This window comes from Heptranchias perlo, chromosome 19 (genome assembly GCF_035084215.1).
Source record: "Heptranchias perlo isolate sHepPer1 chromosome 19, sHepPer1.hap1, whole genome shotgun sequence".
NCBI classification, from domain to species: domain Eukaryota; kingdom Metazoa; phylum Chordata; class Chondrichthyes; order Hexanchiformes; family Hexanchidae; genus Heptranchias; species Heptranchias perlo.
In genome coordinates this window covers 31,336,996-31,358,423 of record NC_090343.1, presented here as the reverse complement: position 1 = coordinate 31,358,423, position 21,428 = coordinate 31,336,996, and the positions used below count along the sequence as shown (strand labels likewise).

The 21,428-nt window shown below is 47.1% G+C and overlaps 2 long non-coding RNA genes across 4 annotated transcripts in view; both read left to right on the top strand.

Moving 5' to 3' along the window:
• Positions 1-21,428, top strand: part of LOC137335288 (uncharacterized) — a 51,360-nt gene that overhangs the window by 24,540 nt on the left and 5,392 nt on the right. For all 3 annotated transcript variants that reach the window (XR_010966386.1, XR_010966387.1, XR_010966385.1), the window contains one exon: positions 1,293-1,367. This is a non-coding gene — a long non-coding RNA (uncharacterized lncRNA). The remainder of the gene's footprint in view (positions 1-1,292; positions 1,368-21,428) is intronic.
• LOC137335472 (uncharacterized) lies at positions 14,238-14,782 on the top strand. Its single transcript, XR_010966425.1, has 2 exons — positions 14,238-14,513; positions 14,655-14,782. It is a non-coding gene; the product is annotated as an uncharacterized lncRNA (long non-coding RNA).

The following is a 21,428-nucleotide window of genomic DNA, read 5'->3' as shown; positions in this document are numbered from 1 at the left end:
AACTTTAGACTTACCAGCAGGGCCTCTTCTGTCTTGAGACCAGCTGCAGACCTACTTCTGACTAATAGGAAAGCCGTGGTTGCTTCCCATTCAGACCTCGGTTAAAAATGCACTGGGGACCTATTGACGTAATAGAACCTCAACTTGCATAAATTTATGAGGTTTCTGCCTGCAAAACCCTGCAGGTTAACATCACAGATGGTCAGCATCTGAGCGAGTAAGTAACCTGCTCATTTGTTATTGCCCACTCGCCCGGTTTCTGCCGGACAGGAAGAGTTAAAATCGCCCCCTGACAGCTCACTGACAGCTCAGTCTTTTTGTTAGTTTCAGTCTGCCTGACCTTTGGGATTTAACGCTGCGAAAATATAATTTCAAATTTTCTGTGTGGATACTGAAGCAAAGGCCCTTTTAAAAAAAAATTGTATGTCCTTAACCACATTAAATGGTCAGCCATTTTTTTGTCAATTACATAGAATGTTTGGAATTAAATGGATAGCTTGATTTATTTGATCTGAGCTAAATACTTTGAATACTTTTGATAGTTGGCAATTAAAATGTGTCCAGCCAGTTATCAAAGACACTATTCATAGTATCATAGAGAAGAAGGCCATTTGGTCCATCACGCCTGTGCAAGCTCTCTGAAAGAGCTACACACTTAGTACCATTGCCCGGCCTTTTCCACTGCACCTTTAAAAGGTATTATGTATTCTGCTTCCACCACTGTTTGATGTCCTAATAACCGTCTGTGTAAAAAAAAAATCTCAACTTGTCCCTTTGTTCTTTGGTGACTGTTAAGTTTATTCCTTTTTAGTTACCAACTAGTGGAAATGGTTTTTCCAGATTTACTTTATCGAAACTTCTTATAATTATCAGCATGTCTATCAGATGTCAACAGAACATCAATCTATATGCAGTCAATAGTAGCATATGAAACTCTCTTTTACATAGAATTACATGGAAATTACAACATGGAAACAAGCAGTTCAGCCCAACCAGTCCGTATTGGTGGTTATCCTCCACACAAGCAGTAGTTCTAATCCCATGTGGCTGCTCTGTTCATCCCTTTATTACCTTTTCCTTGGACAGAAACCTGGTGGGTAATTTTAACCTCCCAGGGCAGGTGTGGGGGTTAAAAATTTTAAAATGGGAAACCCGACCCCAACCCGCCCACTTCTGGTTTGAACAGAGGCGGGTTGGGGGTGGACAACCTACCTGCTCTCAGGGGGCAGGTCGGTCACTAAAATATTTTAGGGAGACTGCGTGCCTCCATTTTAAGTAAGTTTTATCTTTAGCACCTGCAGGCCGGGTTTCCCAAGCTGCAGAAAACCCGACAAATGAAAGGAGGCAAGAAGGGCCAGATCCATAAGGTAAGTGCCTTTATTGCACTATTTGTGGGTCAGGAGGGGCAGGAGCGCTACTCCCAGGTCCACCAAACTTTTAAAAACACTGCGATCAGCCGACCCGCCCCCTGCGATCAGTCGACCCGCCCGACCTCTCCCCCCCCCTCCCAATGTTCGATGCCCGTGACGTTCGATTTCCCCCAGCGAGGTCCAACTCCCCCACCTCCCGCGACCGATGTCCGACACCCCACCCGCCCGCAATGTCGGACTTGCCTCCGATCTGCTCCCCGGCTGCTTTCCAGCCCGACAGCCAGCCAGCCTTTGAATCTGGCTAGCTGTTGGGTGGGAAACCGGTTGAAAAAATTTAAGCAGGTCCTATCGTAAAAATCGGCAGGATCTGCAGGAAACCCTTACATCCGGGTTTCCCATCTGCAAATCCTTTCCCCCGATCTCCTCTCACCTCGGAGTTATTATCGGGGCCCCCAGACTCTAATGCATGGTAATTGACCTCAGCTGTCCGATTGAAATATGTATTTCTGTACCTTGGAGAAACAGCTAACAGAAGCTAATGTTCACCCTGTGTGTATTGTAGCCAACAATAATAAAACCAACAATAACAAAACCAATCAATAAACAAATTTAGGCTCTTTCTCTCCTTTCGCAATGTTTGTGAGTGTTGCCATTTTCTACAGGCCACAGACTTGTGTCCCTCACTGAAGCCATTGAGACCCTCTTTCTTTTTAATCTTGACGTAAAGAGACCAGTCAGAACGAAAGTGCTGACCACTGAGGTTGAAGGAAATGCGTTCTTTTCTGGACACCAAACATTCAGTGATGGCACTGAGAATGAGCCCACAGCAGGGCAGGAATAAGCATAGAAGAAAAACAAATAATCCAAAAAGTTATATCCCTTAATCTACGCTAGCAGTAGCCATTATAATTTAATTATTGTTTCTGTATTTCTTTATTGCTCTTCAGGTTTCTTGTTTCATTTTTCTCTCCCCAGTCAAAATGCCAATCTACCTCAGAATGGAGCCCATATTGTTTCATCCAAATCTATTCTAGTCCATGACCCATAGCTGTAAATTACCCTGCTGCCCCAACTCTAGTTTGCTCCTGCTTCCCCAACCCCTACCCACCCTCCATTGCCCACTTTCACTGCATATGCAACCTGTAAAGACTGGTCAGTTGTGTACGATTGAGTATTAGCAAAAAAATGAGAGGAGCAACCCCTAGCAACACCCAGAAGGGTCAACAGAAAGAGAGGACGAAAAGAGTTAATAACTCCCTTTCACTCATAGAGTGTAGGGGCTGAGAAGGGGAAAGAATGATGAAAAAGGAAATGGAAAAACAGAGAGGGAGGCTTATGTTGTTTTCCGCCTGTATCTATTTCTCTCTAACATTGATGATCTCCATATTTAGTTTTCCATGATAAAAATTAACCTGTTGTGCTGCCTTTTAATAAATCTAATATTAATAATTCTTCACTAGACAGGCTGGAACGATCTGGCTGGTACTACGTGTACAATTCCTATGGGATATTTCTTGTTATCCCCAATTAGGTGCAACCTGACTTCATTGTCATTTGTATTAAGAGTCATTGCTTCAATAACCTTTAGAGAATGTCTTGTAAGTAAGTGTATGTTTGTTAAGTCAATTAGATCCCAAAGGGACATTGTAGTTGCCAAAAAGTCATTTATATAACTTTCCAATGCTATTTATGAACGCAATGTAATGACTTAATTTACATTCAGAAACGTAATTGCATTGCTTATGTATGAAATTGTTATGATAAAAATGATGTGCAAGTCTCCCGGTGATATGCAACTCTCCCGGTGATATGCGACTCTCCCGGTGATATGCGACTCTCCCGGTGATATGCGGCTCTCCTGGTGATGCGGTGTTTCCTTCTTAGTACAAGTCTGCTAGGGTTGTTATGTTCTGTCTTGAAGCTGTCCCTGGGCACTTGCATTTGTCTTGTTAACAACACTCTCTAATTGGCGTTCCTTGGTTGTGGATTAAGAATTAAAGGAGAAGGAAAGCCTAGGGGTGTGCTTTCAATGTAAAGTATTCCCCTCAATACAAAATAATCCCTCACATCTATAATTTAAAAATAAGGAGCCTGTCTCCTACCTGGGGATTAACCAGCATTATCCAGTCGACCAGAGAAAATTAGAATTTTATGCATAATCCCCAAGATCGATAGGGTAACAGGCACCTTGGGCTAATGCCCATACATGACCACCCCCCATGCACACAGACACAACCACCAAAACAGACACTTTGGGCAGGATTTTAAATGGGAAATACGGGTGGGATGGAGGCTGGGGGCATTGAAAATTGCAACAATTTCAGACCTACCCCCAACCTGCCTCCAACCCGCTCATTTCCGGTTTCCACTGGAGCAGGATGAAGGGTGGGCAACTGACCCGCTCTCAGGAGGTGGGTTGGTCACTAAAACCTTTCAAGGAGGCTGCGGACCTCCATTTTTTCAAGTTTTGCGATGTTATACTCTAGGGGCCGGGATTCCCAGGCCTTCCTTCTACTTCACGCCATGTGAGAGGAGGCAAGAAGGCCCGAAATAGCAGGTAAGTGTATTTATAGCACACCTTGTGTGCCTGGAGGAGCAGGAGTGCTTCCCTAAGAGCCAACAAGCCTACCTGCTTCGACTCCCCCAACGATCGCTAATGCCCCCGCCCCCCCAACTATCGCGGACCCCCCACAACGATCGCGACCCCCGGGATGATCCCTGATCCCGATACCGACCCTCCAACACCTTGGTGACTGAACCCCCCTCCCGGTGATTGACACCCGATCGCTCCCCCACGATGAACCCCGATTGCTGACCCCCCCATGACCCCCATCCCCCCCGATGACAGTCCTCCCCCATGACCCCCGATTCCCCCCCCGATGACTTACCACCCCGATCCCCCCCCGTGACCAACCTCTGAAAACTGACCCCCCCCCCCCCCCCCATGACTGACTCCCCCTTGGTGACCCCCATGCCCACTGATACCCCCATGCCTACCGATGCCCACCCATGCCCCCATGCCCCCCTCCATCCACACAATCTGAGACTTACCTGAACATTTACCTGAAATCGTCCTCTTCCTTGCTCTGCTTCCGTCCAACTGAGACCAGCCTGTCAAAGAGGCCAGCCTGTCGGACGGGAGATCGACAAAAAAAAAGACGCCCTTACGTCAAAACTGTAAGGTCGTAAGGGCATCGGTAGGCATGGGGGCATCGGTGGGAATGGGGGTCACTGAGGGAGAGTCAGTCATGGGGGGGAGGTCAGTCCTTGGAGGTCGGTTATCGGTGGGGGGATCAGGGGTCAGTCATCGGGGGATACTTCCAGGTTTCCCATCTGCAATTCGACTCCCCCGCCCCCTTCCCAGCTCTGGGCTAATCCTGAACTTTGATTGCATAACTATTATCCCACTTTGGGAATCAAAAAATAAGGGCAGATCAGACATTTCAAAATGTAACAAAAAGAAATGCTACCATGGAGACACACAAACATACCAGCATTGTGTGTGCAAAATAAACAACGCCTCACAAATTGTCACAATGAACGTGTATAGCACTGGTTTGCTAAAGCAACAGGAGTGTTTAAACCCAGATTATCTGAATTGTGACAAAATCCTGACTTTTTAAAATAATTCCAAATTGTTCTGGTTCAGATTGATTTGGATTTAGAGCTCATCCTCATTCATGACTGCAAATTAGCTCTGTGAAGAAGTGAATAAATATTTGAAAAAGAAACATTTAAAAGATCATGAGGAAAGACAGGGGAATGGGACTAAATGAATAGTTCTTTCAGAGAACTGGCACAGCCAGGATGGGTCAAATCGCCTCTTGTTGTGCGAAATTCTATGATTCTAATTGGAAAATTTTGCCCATTGAGAGGAATTCAAATTTAGGCCCTTTGAAGAGTCCAACACACAGCCACTGGAGCTAAATAGCCACTTGTGTAAACTGTTTTTAATGCAGTGAGCAGCAGTTTGTGAGCAAGAATCCATCTTGAGAGCAGCTGTTTATGACAGACAGCAGAGTACTGACCAGAAGGAATATGTGTGGTACAGATCCAGTTAAGGTTATTACAAGATTTAGAAAAAATAAATTGGGCTTTTTGAAAGCTGGAAAATGGACAAGAACAGAAACTCAGAAAGAAAAAAATAATAGAATATGAAAAAGAGAAGAGAGAAAAGTCAGCCACTGGAAAGACTGAAAGACAGAAATATGTTAAAGAAGGAACAGAAAGGATAAAATGCAAATTAGTTGAATAAGACATAAAAACAGAGACAGAGGCCCCAAACTAAATGGGGGAGGGGGAGGGGGGTGGGGGGAGTGCAGCGGGTATGGTATGTGGGAGTCCCAAAGCAGACAGCGTATCCGGGGAGTTTGGGGACATGGAGGCCTGACCGATCTTAACAGCTGGGCCTCATTACAATAACTTTAATCAGAGTCCTGCCCAAACCCAGCCAGATGCATTACCTAAAGAGAAGACCAACCAGGAGGCACAATCTACAAATTGTATTGCTCCCTTAATGATATCTCATAAAAGGTTTGTGTAAGGAAACAACAGATCAGTATGGATGCACAGAAGGAGCTCTGTCTCCCATTGCAAACTGATCTCCAAATCTACTCTCAGCCATAAAAAAGCAGACATACCTTGGAGCACTGGATTTCATATCACAAAGTGGCTTTACTGCACATATATATTTACAGCAAGTGCTCTCTTTACCATCATGCCTACCACTGGTGCCCCTCTATGGTGTTATTACATCTATTCTGATGCTGCACTGAGGTACTACCTGAGGGCCAGGGATACCAATGGTATTTGGCTGCGCTGTGGTATCATGAGCCTCTTGGGACTGAAGCAACCCTTGTCTTCGGTCTTCTGAGTCCCAGGAGGACACCAGTAGGCTGATGATTGGGCAATCTGGTCCTGTATCCTGCCATTAACGTAAACGAGCATCTGAGGGGTCTGACTAGAAAGGTCACATAAGTTGTCACCAGGGAGAAAGGATGGCATCATGAAGGTGGATTCTAGCCACACCACCTGTGCTGGGTTCTGGATCTTAATGCCCATTGATCAGCAGGAGGGCAAATCTAATAATATCAGTTAAATCCTGCAAACCCTAAGAGACCTCACTCCAAAACTGTTAGAAGCTGTTTTCTGTCATTCTCTCCAAACAGTGCTCCAAGGCCTGTATGCCAGTAGTCAAAGCATCCACTTTGGATGCACTAACTGGTCTAGAGGTGTCTCTATTTGTGGGATGGATGCAGATGTTTGTGGTATTACCACTCATTCCAGGTAGCGCTGCATTGTGTCAAATCCTTCTTGCATATTGTCACCGAGGATGGTGTTGAATTCTGGCATAACTCCCGCCTTCTGTCTTTGGTCCTCCAAGATGTCCTTGGTACCTCTATGTAAATATGATCCAGCAATTTTCTTTTTAGAGTAGGACCCCTAAGGTCCAAGTCTGTAGGCACGAGAGCCAGGGGCTAAATTCTGCATCTGCACAGTCAGATCTGACTTTTACCTCTGACTCTTCTGTCACCGGGTGATTAATGAAGGAATACCACTCATATAAAGAGACTGCAAGGAAGGGTCAAGGATATAAGTAACCTACTTTGGTTGCTCTGGTGAGGTTGTTAAGCTACTTCCTACACTGCAGAGGAGTCTTGGGGAAAATGGCACTCACTGCCACAGCCATTCTCCTCCAGAGTGCATTCTACATTCTTGGCAAAATTCTGTTTCTGATCCCAAACAGATCTTCTACTGCTTCATGGCTTTAGGCTAGAGTCAGATGGATAATACTGCTATTTCAGTGCTGGAAACATCATACTTTACTTTACTGGGGAAAGGCATTGAAAGGAATATTCTTTAATATTCTACCTTCAACAATCTGCCAATTAAAATCCACATGTAATTGTACATTTTAAATTAGTTTCAAGTGGGGTCACATTCCTGCGCTAATCAGACTGTAGTTTCATCTTCATGCGCCTACAATCCACTTATTATACAAGTGCCCACGCAGCAGTGACAGAAACAGCAGGCTCAATATTGTTCCTGTCAATCCAATTAACCTAGAGGGAGGAGAAGCCAGCCAGGTTGGAAGTGCACTACAGATCTAACAATGCTTTAAATAATAAATATTTTAAAGTGCTGTCTGGAGTGACAAAGATACAGGGCGAAATTTTTCGCTGCCCTACACCTAGGGAATTAACATTAGGCACAGGACAAAGGAAATTAGGCATGGAGATCTGTCATGTTGGGTCTCTGTTCCTTGTACACTGCCCCAGAATTTCCTGGGGCTTCGCCAGCAACATAATTGGGCTTGCGTATGTAATAGACACAGATCTGGCATACCTATTCCAGTGAGAGGGGAGGGGCATTTTTGCACTTCTACCTCATTCTTCCTCTGGCAACAGTAGTTTGGAGCCCCAGCAGAGGGGCGCCTATGGAAAGGTGGTGCAAGTGCCTGCCCCCAACCCACTGACTGGAGGATCTATGGGGGAACTGGGACAGGCTAAAAACACATGGGGAAGTCTAATTTAATTGGACCCCGGGGCAAATGGTAGCACTTGGGGTCTTCTGGCGGCTGGAAAATCTCCCCTATGATCTACTCACATTAAACAAAGAAATAAAGCATATAAATTCTTCAAGACCATGTGGATTCTTTATTGAAGACCAGCAAAATCACTTAGACTGAATGCTTGCATATATATATTTCGTTACATTTTCGGGAGCAACATTATCAAGCGAGTGAGTCTAAGTAACAATTAACCTGGGGTGGGAGTGCAGGGCTGAAGCTGGAGGAATGCGCCCACAATGGCACCAGTGTAAGGCCTGGGCAATCTTTACTCCTGGGCCTAATTTAAGTACCCCAAAGCTGACACCCCCCCCACCCCCAAAGCCGGCAGGAATGACGTGGAGTCTGGCAGGCAGAAGTGGGAAATAGTGCAACTGCAGGCCGCCACCAAGGACCCAATAAATGGCCCTCAGCAAGGATAGCAATGAGGGGGGAGGGGGTCATGACGACTGTGGTTGGGGGATGGGGCCCAAGGTTTTCCTGAAAAATGAAAATATTGAACTTGGGCCTCTTCTTGCCCCGATCCTGCTTGCCACCAGCTTTCACCATCGAATTATATCATCAGACCCCGACATTTGAATATTTACAAGGCACCCACCTGCCTACGTCGGGCGGTCTTGACGCTCCCAAAAACCCGGGAGTTAAAATGGAGGTGGTTATGAATGGTGTGGGAATGCATTGGTAATGCCTGGCCGCCATTTTAACCCCCCGTCAGCACCGTTCCCACTGGATGGGCAGGGTTAAAATCACGATTGTACTGTTTATTTTTTCTTGATTGGCCTACTTAAAGTTTCTCCTAGTTGAGTCTGGGCTTGGATCAAGCTAAAAAAGAAATTCTATTTGCCCCTAGATCATCAATGAGAACTCACTTTCTAGGCCACATGAATAATGCCATTTGTGTGATGAATTGAAGTTCATTGGCACCTGTGGAACTGTAACCTAGCAAGGAATCAACACGTTTAACAAAGGAGAGGAGGGGAGAAATTGGTGAAAAATACATTTTCAATAAGTTCTTTTAAACTAAAAAAAGTTTTCAAAATTTGACTTGGAGGATAAGGCCACTTCATTTCTGGTACATTGTGCAAGATTCCTCTGCAAATACGCACATGAAATTCCAGTGCATCCATTAAAATTAAATAACCATTATTTATTTGCCAGCACAAAGTCCGCTTTTCACTGCTAAGCAGAATAACTCAAATCATACTTCAGAGCTTACAGCCACATATCATTAGAGAACAGAATCCTGCCCATACTTAAATATCTGATTTCTGCATCACTGCTTGCGTTGCTGCACAGTGGAATGGTGCAGATTACAAATGATTACTTTCATATTGGTTTCCTGACTTTTTTAATGTTAGATGCTCAAAAATAGAAGAACAAGGTGTCCCTCAGGGATCTTGAATGAAACATAAGTTTCTTAAATTGCTCCATCACACATTAGCTCCAAAATTCCTGGGTTGGGGAAGGCAATAAGTCAGCAACTACACCTTTGTGGGGCCAGAATTTTTGGCGGGGCCAATGTATATTGGGCATCTGTTGTAGTTGCGGCCAGCATTAATTCTGTGGAGTTTCAGGGCACTGTGGAAAAAGCGACCACTCTCCCAGTGGCAACCATATGCAAATGACAGGTGTAAGGATGAAATGACGTCACCAGTCCTAAATTTCACTACTTCTGCCTTCCCATCCGCCGTTGAGAATATGCACCACTGCTTAAAAGGCGCAGTGTGTCAAGGTGGAGGTACTTGGCTAAAGGGACACTGCTGAGATTAGTTGTGGAGACTTTCGGCCATATCTTGGGACTCGCCATTATACTCAGGAAGCCTTCCCCTACATTCTGCATTACCCCTGGAAAGTATTGTATTTCAAGGTAATTACTGAGCTAGTGCTAGAAGGTTGCACACTGGCCTTCCCAATGGGAATCCTACATTGCTGGAGGAAGAGGAGCAGCAAGAGGCTGTAAAGGAAGCCACATTAATTGGGCAGCACCAGAGGAAAGTTAGGCATCCTGTACTACCAACCCAGCAGGATGTATAGACCCAGGTGCACTTTCAAAGACTTTTCCCAGAAGCTCTGTCTCAGGAGGCTGTTCTTCAGTTACGAAGCTTTGGGGGAGCTCTGTCCATTGCTGCAGCCAGATGTACAACCAAGATCTGCAGCATGCACAGCGCTGACTGTGGCAGAGGATGTGACCACAACTCTGTACTTTCATGCCTCAGACTCAGGGAGCCATAGGGAACTTTTGCTAGATCAGCTAATTTGCTGTGCATACTTAAGGCAAGTCACCAATGCCCCCTTTGCCAGGGCATCTCAATTCAGAGGCTATCAAATGTTTCAGAACTTTAAAAGGGTAGTTTTTACTTGTTGCAAAAATATTTCAATCTATTGGAGTAATGTGTTTAATGCTTGTATATTTCAAGCTGTTACAATTTTCTCCCAGCTCATACTGGACTTGGTGCTCTCAAAATTGAGGACAAATTGCTCGACTGAGCGGTCCTTAAAGGGTTGCTGGGAAACACTTAAGGGATGCAGTCACTTAAAGGTAAGTGACTCCATAGTGAGGGAACATTTGTTTAACTGTTATAAAGGCTGTTTGGAACAAAAGAAGTGGCTGGCAAAAGCCACCAGATGGCAAAATGAACTTGGCACCATGACACAAAATCTGCAAACAAGGGATGCAATAATGCAACACCCAAACCCCCTGATTAATGACTGCCAAAGTGGCAGTGCTGCTGCAGGAGGTTGATGTGGGGAAGATTGCCCTATTTGGTACTCTGAGGCACTCTCCCCATAGGACAGCACTGCAGAATGCCTGATAGGGGTTGTGGCAAAAACATTGAGGACAGTGATCTTAACTGTCACGGGCAGAATTGCTCTTATAATTTAGGTTGGTTGTGACATCTTTGCAGCCATTGGCACAGATCTGCTGACCCAGAATCTGTGGAGTTAGTACCTCTTGGTCATTGTTTTACAAGCAACCAGGATCTAAGGATTTGGTTGATTGTATAATGGTGGTTGCAAGCACTCTGGGCATAATTTTAGAATGGTGGCAGGATGTCAGTGGGTGGATTTGCGCGTGGGGAACCCGGGGGCAAAGTGAGTGCCTTTAAATCTGTGATCGTACCTCAATTGCAGACAATTACCTTCACTGCCGAGTTTTGCGTCATCAAGCTGTGCAGCGAGCAAAGTGCAAACCCGAATTACGCGATTTAAAGCCCACTATTTAAAGAGCCAGTCCAAGAATGGATTTTGAAGAAGACAGAAGTAATGGAGTCCAGGAAAGCAAAGGATGCCCCTAGATTTAATGATACCTCCCCAGATGTACTCACTGGCTGCAGTGAGAGACAGGAGGGAGGTAAAGGGCTCGATTTTCGTACCCCTGATCGGGTGCGATCGTGGCGAGGGGGCTGCGAAAATCCGGGATTCCCGCGGCGGGTCTGGAGCCCGGCTCCAACCCGCCCACTTCCAGGTTCCCCAGTGATGCACTGACATGGGCCGCAGCTCCCGCATGTGGGACTCCCGCCGGCAATTAAAGTCGGCGGGGTGCCACTTAAAGTATTTAAACAGGTACTTCAGGTCATTTACAAACCTGATTGACCTGATATTTTAGGAGGGCTGGGATTTTGAAATTAACTGAGACTGTTTCCCGTATTGGGGGAAACACTCCCAGTTCAAATGGACGTGTTGCAGCCATCAGCCTGTGGCAGCTGCAAAGGTCGGGGGGGAGACCCTCACTCATTGCAGGAGGCCACTCTGTCACAAAGTTTGGCCTCCACCACCCTCCTCCTAAAAATAAAATTCACAAACTTGCACACTTGCCCCAGTGTCCAGACACAAGTACCTACCTTGCGGACCCCCTCAGATGTACATCTTCCGGATGGGGGCCGCCATAGCTGCAGTCATGACCTCCTCAGAGGATTAACAGCATCACCAGCCTCACCGGCCACGCCGTCCACCTCTGACACGTGGAGCTCCACAACACAGTGCTGTGACACATCCACCTGCACAGCAGGAGGGAGGGCAACCACAGAGAGAGATGCATCGCAGAGGGCACTACCCTCGCCACAGGGTCTACAGACCCAGGCTCAGCTTCCTGGACCTCTCTGAGCAGAACTGCACATGGAAGCTCAGAGTCACTCGACATGTAGTCGTGGACATCTGCAGCCTCCTTCATGCTGAGCTGCTCCCGGGTGGCCCGAGCACCATCTTCTTACCTGTCGCTGTCAAAGTCCATCACCGGCATCTCCACATCATGGCTGTCAAAGTCACCACTGCCCTCAACAACTTCTCCTCCGCATCCTTCCAGGGTGCCACCGGGGACATCGCCGACGTCTCTCAGTTGTCTGCACAAAAGAGCCCTGCAAATACACCTACACCCACTCTGCAGTGAAACAAGCCAGTCAAGAGTGGGCAAGACGTGGCAGTAGTGGTGATAATAATATTTATTGTGCATGTGAAAGAAAATAAATATAAATAAAAAACATGACAAGTCGTCAGACACCCTTGTGCATTCCCTTTGTGCTCACAAAACCTTCGCCTTAACTGTTCCAGTGCCTCGGCAATGTGCTGCTGCCCCTCGATGACTCTCCTTTTCACGGCTGGCCCCCAGGGTTCAGCATCTGGGTCCAGCTGAGCAGAGCCTGGAGAAGAGTGCTCCCACCGACGCAGACTCTCCACGGCTGCCCCTGCCACCAGGGTCTGCTCATGCTCACATGTGCGTGGTGACTCACCATGTGCAAGCCCAACTAAGTGAGGACGGGGACCCACCGAGGTGTGTGTATCTGCGCTGCTGGCTGCATGGCTCAGATGTGACGATGGTCCTCCGCGGTCACGGCGCTCGCAGATGGCCCTGCAAGAGAACAGAAAGCAATATTACGCATGTGGACAGATGTTGAGGTGCTGCAGATGCCAAGTGATGCTAAGATCATTTGCTATCATGAGTGCTGAGTGTTAGCTTTCTGTCACCGGCCGCTTGTGCAATCCCAGCCTCGGCATCCGCCACGGACAGGCACTCCAACGTGCGGCTGATCTCCAATGCCTGTTGCTCTGTGTCTGTTAGTGCCACCTGGTGTGGCGGGCCCCCTCCGGTCCGTGCCCTCTCCCAGGCATTCTGTCATCTCTACTACTATCAAGGCAAAACACAGAGGTGTGATTGAGTGATGGTTGCATGGTGAGCCGCTGCATGCATTGGTGTGGGTGGGGTTGAGCGTGAGGGAGATGCATGGGAGGGTGCGTGTGCAACATAGCCATGATATTGTATGAGGATTGGGTTGCATGGTAGTGTTCGAATGGGGACAGGGGCGGTGAGTACGTGCAGGCAAGGTGAGGATGATAGTTGAGTGGATGTGAGGAGTGATGCGAGAGCGTTGTGGTGGCAGTGCAGTGGAGTTGTGTGGTGGTGGAGGTGATGTGGAAGATGGAGTGTGGGGGAATGCGTAAGTATACTCACTTTGGCTGACCTGGTTAGATCATTAAATCTCTTCCTGCATTGCACCCAGGTTCGTGGCACATTGCCGCTGCTGGTGACCTCCTCGGCCACCTCCAGCCAGGCCTTCTTCGTGGTGGAGGGAGGGCACTTCCTCCCATCAGATGGGAAAAAGATTTCCCTCCTCCTCCTCACCCCATCCAGCAGCAGCTGGAGTGAGGAGTCTGAAAATCTTGGGGCAGCCTTCCCTGTGGCCTGCTCCATGGTTCAGCATTGGTCGTTTGCTGCAGGAGGAGCATTGGTGGACTGCCCTTTTAAATAGGGCTCCTCCAGCTGACAGACCTTGCTGCGCATGCGCAGTGCGCCCGCCGCGCAGCTTACCAGCGGGAAACCCGGAAGCACAGGTAAGTGGTTCCAATTAGCCTGTAATTCCGTGCAGAGCACACTGATTTCACCGGGCGCGTTACTCACGCGCCCAGTCGACCCCCCGCTGAGAACCCGCCGCTATTGAGCTCAATGTTTCCAATGGATGGCAGGAACAAATCTGGCTCTGTAACCTAAAATACTTGGCAAGAGGTGGCAGGAGAGGTGAGCAGCAGGAGCACGGTGTCCAAGCCTTGTGTTCAGTGCAGGAAGCGGTTTAATGACCTAACCAGGTCAGAAAAAGTGAGTACATTTCCTGATTCACCCACATCCTGTGAAATGCACCCCTCCCCTATCACTCTGTGTTGACAACCCTACTCCATCACATTACTCCTCACACCCATTTAAGTTTCAGCATCAACTGACCTTCACTTTTTATGCACTTCTTCACCTCCCCATTTGTGCACCCACCACTGCCGCTGAACCCAATCCTGATGCAATGTGATGCATCTGTCTGATACTCACCCTCTGATGCATCTGTTTCATTGTCAACCTCACCCAAAGCAATGCATTCATAGGGTAAATACGTCACCTTCAGTCACTCACAGGTCTGTTCTTTCACCCCTTGTAGGAGAAGAGAACGCAAAATACAAGGGAGAGGAGCAGTACTGAAGTGGACCATCACAAATAGTGCAGTTGACAGATGTAGAGGAGGAGGCCAAGGACATCAATTGCACCGTCGCATGCCTATCCATCGGAGATGGAGAGACTGGAAACCCGCAGATGGCTGGTGACAGAACTTTAACATCTTTCACACAGATAATGAATTGATTTTATCAATGACTGAACTGTTCCATACCTCAGTATGGGCATTGGAAAGATTGTCACTTTTCCGATGAATAACTAATATTGGTTTTTGTTGCCTTCCAAGGCCTTCACGCCTTCAACAACAATCAGCTGAAATGGAAGGAGATGATTTCTCAGAGGATCTCATTACTTCTGAGGGTGCTCCATCACAGAACATCCAGCCATGTACCAGCATTGATACTCGCACTTCGGTAGGTCCTGTTAGCCAGATAGTTGGGTTGTCATCTGGTGATTCACCACTCACAAGCGTGCAGGAGCAGACACTGGTGGCAGGGGCAGCCGTGGAGAGTCGGAGGGGTGCACTCCTCTCCAAGCTCTGCTCAGCTGGACACAGATACTGAACCCCGGGGCCAATCATTAAAAATGAGAATGATAGAAGTACAGCTGCACCGTTGCGAGGTAATGGAAAACATGCCACGCACAGACTCCACAATTGCGGAGAGGATGGAGGAGTTCAATTCCATCGCTAGTGGATTGGTGGCACAGGTAAGTGTGGGAACGTCTTCGATGGAGAGAATGGTAGCCTCCATTGATCGTCAAGCATGGCTCTCTAATGAGTCCATGTAGGCCATGATAACGGCCGTGCGGACTCTGGATGCCAACAGGTCTGCCGCCTTAAACAGTCAGACAGATATTTTAGCCATGGCCTTAGAACACGGCACATCTGCTCACCAACCTGCTGGCCAGCAGAGTGGTGGGAGTGATGTTGCGCTGGCCCAGGAGAGGGATAATGGCGAAAGGGGACTTGGAAGTGGGGACTCCACTCAAAGTGCTCCCACTTCTCACCTATTGCCCCCCAGCAACCAGTACCCACAATGCTGCCTCCTCTCCTGATGGCCGAGTCTGCCCCAGACAGGAGCAGTCTTTGGCCAGGCCGCACGGGCTCCAAAACCTAGAGGTCGTAGGCCGAGACCATCTCAGCAGCCAGGGCAGGGATCTGAGCAGCCTGCCAATACCTCTGCTGAAGCCACAGAGGATACACCACATTGAAGCTGTAGGAAGGGAAAGGCTAAACAATTGTAATTCACCAATGGTGTACACAAGCATGCTTGATGAAATGTCATTTTGTTAATTTATATTTTCTTTTTGGTTTTGCCACATTAAATTTAATAATTATCACCACCACTGTCATGTCTTGACCATTATTGAGTCCCTTTTGTGAATTTCCCCTACATGTGCTTCATCATGAATTATGCCACCCATTGGGCGCATGTTCAATGGATGTATGCGAGGTAGAAGGAGTGTTTTGTGCAAATGGAGGAGTGGGTTGGTGATGGTGGTGGTGGCTGTTCCAGGTGTTCAAGTATTTCAAAGTCTTCAATTTTCAGATCTCATTATGAGAACCTATTAGAGATGAGGGACTCTCTGGCATCACGGGCAGCTATGTGCGCCGCTTCTCTGGCGATGGGTTCCTCATCTTCATTTTCCTCATCCTCGTCCTCCTCCTCATCCTTTTCTTCAATGTTTCCAGTAGATGCGGATGCTTCATGCGTGCATTCGGTCTTCTTCACCTGTAACCCTCTCTGCTGAGCGATGTTGTGCAGGATGAGGCACACCGTAATTATTCTGCACACCTTTGCTGGTGAGTTCTGAAGGGCTCTCCCAGATCTATCCAGGCACCTGAAGCACATCTTCAACATTCCTATGGCTTGCTCAATGATAGACCTGGTGGTGATATAGCTATGGTTGTATCACTAGTGTGCCTCGTTGGTGGGGTTTCTCACAGGTGTCATGAGCCAGGTGTCTGCAGGAGGTACTCCTTTTCTCCAAGGAGCCAGCCCGTAAGTCTGTCTTCTGTGTGGAAGAGGTCCGGGATGTTGGACACATGCAAAATGAATGAATCATGGCAGCTGCCAGAAAAACTGGCACACATCTGCAGGAATCTCTTCTAGTAGTTGAACACCAGCTGTGCATTGATGGAGTGATATCCCTTTCAGTTTATGAGCAGTCCTGGCCCATGTGGAGGTTCTCAGATTTCTACATATGAGAAATCATTTATGCCTGCACCCATGGGAAGCCAGCCAGAGAGTTGAAACCTACTGCCCTCTCAGTCTGGCTGATGTCGAAGTGGGGGACGTTGACATAGTCAGATACCCTGGCAAACAAGCCACCCGTGACCTGTCTTATACACTTATGTGCCGACGATTGAGACATCCTGGAGATTTCATCGGTGGTGCCCTGGAAGGATCCGAAGGCGAAGAAACTGAGGGTAGTTGTGACTTTAACTGCGACGGGCAATGTGTGGCCACCAGGTCCAGCTGGGAGCAGCTCTTCATGAAGGAGGCTGCAGATGTCTGCGACCACCTGCCGACTCAATCTCAGCCTGTGTAGGCACTGCTCCTTAGAAAGGTCCAGGAAGTTCAGACTCTGCCTGTAGACCTTCTCACATGGGTAGTGCTTCCTGCGACCTCGGCCCCTCTATTGGTCCCCTCTCTGCTCTTCTCCGGGTCCTTGTTGCACACCTCTGACTTGTGCACCTGCAGATCCCAGAACTGCACAGCATGCCTGTCGCGGATGTGCCTCCTCCTCAGATGTCCTGTGGAATAGATCCATTGTGCACCCCATCCTGATCTTGTCAGTTTGAAGGGCTTCACAATGTAGGTAAATTTGTCTGAACACAAGAATTCTCAGTCTCAACAAAGAAATCTCAGTCTAAACACAAAGAACTCCCAGCCAAAGGTTTGTCTGACAGAACTGAGGGCCCAGCTGCAATACCTCACCTTTTATTGAGGTGTGTAAATCACCGGTTTAAAGGGTCAAATGAGCTTCGGCTGCAACTCGCCTCCGTTTCTATGGCTTGTTTTCAGAAGCCACGGGAGATACATTCAGGAGAAGTTAAATTAGTTTCTGATGCAGAATCCACAAAAAATTAAGTAGCTCAAGTACTTGAATTGGCCATTCAAATATTGGCTCGCCGGCTTTAAGTGACTTCGAGACTTCCAGCTATCTGTTGCGTGCGCGCATTCAAACAAACCCAGAAGAGGGCGCGTTAGAGCCGGGATGCGGTCCCGCTCCAAAAACCTATTATTTTTACTGCCCACCTGCTCCCAACCCACCCGTTCTTGGGGATTAAAATTACCCCCTCTGTCTCTGGTGCCTGCTGATCTCTCTTTCATCTTGTACTAGTTCAATCATGAAATATTGTCACTTCAAAACCAACTAGAATCATAGAAAGGTTACAGCAAGGAAGGAGGCCATTCAGCCCATCGAGTCCGCGCTGGCTCTATGCAAGAGCAATCCAGCTAGTCCCACTCCCCCGCCCTTTCCTTGTAGCCCTGCAAATCTTTTCCTTTTGAGTACTTATCCAGTTCCCTTTTGAAAGCCATGATTGAATCTGCCTCCACGAGCCCCTCGGGTATTGCATTCCAGATCCTAACCACTCACTGTGTAAAAAAAGTTTTAACTCATGTCACCTTCGGTTCTATTGCCAATCGTCTTAAATCTATGTCCTCTGGTCCTTGATCCTTCCGTCAATGGGAACAGTTTCTCTCTATCTACTCTGTCTAGACTCTTCATGATTTTGAATACCTCTATCAAATCTCCTTGCAACCGTCTCTGTTGGTCGTTTGTCCTCCTTCATATGTAAATGAGGGGTCTAGTTTCTGTTTTTGGCCCCCCCGGGAAGCTGGATATCATAAAGTGGGTTGCTATGCTCCAAATTCTTCAGCAGCAGTTGTGGCCTAAGCAGCGGCCATTAACAAAAGTATATTTTTGAATTTAAAAACTTTGTTGTGGAGCCAGGAGGAGTAAGACTGCTCCCCTAACTCCACAGTATGCCAATCATTCGCCCCCCACTCCCGGTACTTACCTTCAGGCTGTTGTCGGCGAGGCAAGCAATCCGATATTCATTTGCTCCAAATAGGCGAGTAGCTTGTGGAGGCGCAACAGGCGCCCAATCAATATTAATGAGGCCCGAGGCCCAATTTCAGGCCTGCCTCGGGCCTCTCATTTGGGGCGCACCCTCTGTGCTCGCCATCCATTTCAGGTCTGCAAATGGGCCTAATGGAATTTCAACCCCACCGTTCCCCATGCACATTCTGTAGAAATGATTACGACATGATTTACCTCCTTACCTTTCAGGTCCTCTTGGTGTTATTACTTAGGTGAAAAGAAAATGGACTTATTCATAGGGAACCTCTGGAAACAATAATATATAATATTAACTGCAAACTACTGTGAAAGGTCATATTGCCTGCCCCACCAGGTTTTGAACAAGAAGTGTTTAAAGGGAGCCTGCACCTACAAGTCTGAAAACAATGGTATGCTTGCAAACATATGAATAATAAGTTCCCTTGCCAGTCACATTCCTTTAATTCTGTGTTGTCTTATTGCAAAGGGAAAGGTAATGTATAACAAGTGCCAAAGAACTGCAACTGAAGGAGGAACAGCAAATAGGAGAGGTTGTAGGAGATAGGGAAGTAAGAGGTGTTAAGATCAAGGTGGTTAAGGGAGAGCACAGGCTGTTTCAGCTTTATGTGAATTGTCAAAGTATAGCAACGGCCTTGCACTCAACTGCTATTTCTTCAAGGAGTCATGTAACTTGTTTACTCTGCGAAACAAGCTTCAGTCTTCTTTAAATCCTAGGAGATGACCTGACAGAAGAAGCCAGTCATTTAGATAAGTAGCCAGGCTCATTGAGGCCAGTTTCACCAACTACATCATGACATTTTACCTGTTCAAGCATCAGCCCAGAGACACCCCACTTGGGAAGGGTTTTCACTGGGTGAAGCACTGAGCACTAGTGAGCATGAGGCCCTGGGAGTAGAAGGTTGGGAGAGTGCCATTCTTCCATGGAGGGTGCAGAAGTGATTACCCTACATTGAGGAGCCTATGAACCCAGATTTAAGAGGCCCAGTCTTTAAAAAAACAATGATTTGGGAGCATAGATTTCATGTGCAAGCAGTGGAAATGGTTTCCATGTATATGATTGAGACAATGGAGAAGTGGGAGGAGTCCAATCCACGTATCTGTAACACTGGAGATAGTGACAATCCACAAGATTTCTGTAGAAAAGATGGCAGGAAGAAGTGTTATAGACATTGGTAGATTCCAGATTGGCAGCTACCATTGCTTCAAGAGATACTTTGAGGTTCAATCTTTCATGAGGCTCCAAAAAGTTGAATGAGGCTATCTGATCTATTATGACACTGACCTATAGCACATCTGAGCCTGTGCCTTGCAACAAAGGGTTAAAAAGAGTGTCCACAAATGTTGTTATGATAGTGACAATATATATACTTCTTTAAGGCCCCGCCAATGCCAGCACCTGAGGAAGCTTCACTCTGGGTCTGGCAGTCCTTGACAATGCAAGAAAAAATGGCAAACGGCAACAGATCAGTGAAGCTGCTTCACTGAGACGAGAGTCACTTCTATCCTCGAAGACTCCAGAGGAATGTTTCCAGTCATCCACTTATCCATCTCATATCACTTGGGGAGTGCCTCATAAAATTAGTAGATTTGGAGCTAGAACAAGTAAGGTAACAGGTATAAGGAGTAGAACAGTGGTAGAAAATAGTTGCAGTTAGAATGTATAAAATTATTGCTATTGGAGAATTTGAAGCTATTGGAGAATTTTTTTCTGACAAGTAAAAATGGTATGATCACGTAGACTTCACCATGGAAATGGCAGACACCTGGTTACATCAGGTTTTTACCATTTCTGGGAAGTTGTAAAGAGCCTTGTCGGGGGTGGAACTTCCATCCATCCCTTAAACGGCAAATAACAAAGTGGGAGGGAGGGCCAGGGGTAGGGAGTTCCCGCTCCTATCTATGGAAGGGGGCCAGACTTTGCAGTGGCGGTCATATGCATGGTGAGGTGAGGTATACAGGTCTCCACAAGTGTTCTATGTGGGTCCTACCAGTGATGTCCAGGCCTGGTAAATAGCTTGGACCCCCAAAGAGAAATATGTTTCTAAAAAAAATGGTCTGGATTGAACCACCTGCTCAGGGACCAATGGAGCAGTGCTGGATATGGGGGGCCTGGGCAATCCCCCTCCCCACCCCAGGCAGGTGGGCATTGGACAGGTAGGTGCCAAAGATGTGCCCAAAGTGATGCGTGTGTCTGTGGACTTTTGGAGTCTACTTAACAGATGATGATAGTGGATTCAACATTTAGCATTTTAGTCATTGTGGAGCAAAGATTAATAAAACTAACAGAATGCTGAACTGTATTGTAAAATTAGTAGATTGGGTCGACTAGGCCTGTATTCACTAGAGTTTAGAAGAATGAGAAGGGATCTCATTGAAACGTGTAAAATTCTGACAGGGCTAGACAGACTGGATGCAGGGAGGATGTTTCCCCTGGCTGGGGGATCTAGAACGAGGAGTCACAGTCTCAGGATACAGGGTAGGACATTTAGGACTGAGATGAGGAGAAATTTCTTCACTCAGAGGGTGGTGAACCTGTGGAATTCTCTGCCACAGAAGGCTGTGGAGGCCAAGTCGCTGAATATATTTAAGAAGGAGATAGATAGATTTCTGGACACAAAAGGCATCGAGGGGTATGGGGAGAGAGCGGGAATATGGTATTGAGATGGAGGATCAGCCATGATCATATTGAATGGCGGAGCAGGCTCGAAGGGCCGAATGGCCTACTCCTGCTCCTATTTTCTATGTTTCTATGTTTACTTGTCTGAGACTGTCATATTGACATGTATAGCTCTCTGGTCAAGCCATATTTTGAGTACTGTGATCAACTGGTCACCAATCCACATGGGAGAAAGACATTGCAGAGAAAGGCCATGAGGCTGATTCCTATTGTCAGAGAACTGAGTAATGAGGATAGGCTAGAAAAATTCAGGGCTCTTCAAACCTGAAAGAAAGAAACTAAGAGGGGATA